Source organism: Bison bison, unplaced genomic scaffold, assembly GCF_000754665.1.
Source record: "Bison bison bison isolate TAMUID 2011002044 unplaced genomic scaffold, Bison_UMD1.0 scf7180017864482, whole genome shotgun sequence".
NCBI lineage: Eukaryota > Metazoa > Chordata > Mammalia > Artiodactyla > Bovidae > Bison > Bison bison.
Window position 1 is genome coordinate 3,754,324 of NW_011495042.1, and position 887 is coordinate 3,755,210.

The 887-nt window shown below is 51.6% G+C and overlaps 1 protein-coding gene across 4 annotated transcripts in view; it reads left to right on the top strand.

Annotated features, from left to right (window-relative positions):
• Positions 1-69: 69 nt before the first annotated feature.
• The window catches only part of ATG7 (autophagy related 7), a 196,450-nt gene continuing 195,632 nt past the window's right edge, over positions 70-887 (top strand). For 2 of the 4 annotated variants that reach the window (XM_010862435.1, XM_010862436.1), the window contains exon 1: positions 71-411. The gene's annotated coding sequence lies outside the window, so the exon portion shown is untranslated. Of the gene's footprint in view, positions 412-887 lie in introns of all 4 variants that reach the window. The other 2 variants (XM_010862434.1, XM_010862438.1) reach the window with 2 other exon arrangements.

Consider the following 887-nt stretch of genomic DNA (forward strand, 5'->3'; position numbering starts at 1 on the left):
CGACTCTGGCTCTCGCCTTCTGTCTGCGGTCACGTCCCCCTTAGGCGGATTCAGCCCGGGGTCTTCCGACTAGGAAGCTTTTGCTAATTAACAAAGTAATTCCCGCCTGTCCCCTGGCAGCGAGTGCTCTGAACATCCTGTGTGGGCACACGGGGGATAAGCACGCCTGGGCTCTCTCTCCTGGCTTTGCCCGGTTTTGCTGTGACTGGCGCGTCTTTTCTGGCCAACTCCTCTCCTCCCTTCATGTGGCATGATGTTGAAACGCTTTTAAGGAGCTGAGTACAGGGCTCACATGCAACCGCAAGGTCCTTTTTCTGTTCCAGCCAGTTTCTCATGGTAGAGAATAAGTGTAAATACTGATCGAGCTGCTGCTGCACATCTAGCACTGCTCTGCAAGCTGGGGATACCAAAGTGAGTAAGGTACACATCCCTGTCCTCGAGTTAATTTTTTTTTTTTAAGTCAAGGAGATAGCGCTACAGTATGAAACTGTTGTAGGGGGTTGCTGGCGGACTTAGGGTGCTCGCAGGTCAGGCTGAGGCATCAGTAGGCTTCGGTCCTAAAGGATGAGCAGGATTAGTCAGGTGAAGAGGGCAGTGAGGTGGGACGATATCCCAGACATTTGGAGTGGCATGAACAGAAGGCTATCCATTGAGTGACCAGCAAGGAGTTCACTCAAGCTGGAATGCTCTGTTGTGGAAGAGGCAACTCTGGAAAGCCAGATCATGAAGGATTGTGTGGGCGACAGCGTGAGGAGCACAGACTCTGGAAGCTGAGGTGCTTGTGTGCCATGTCTGGCTTTGCCACTGAGCTAGTTTGTGAGCTTGGGCTGGTCACTCCCTTTCTTAGCTTCAGTTTCTTCATCTGTAAAAGGAGCAAATAGGGAGTT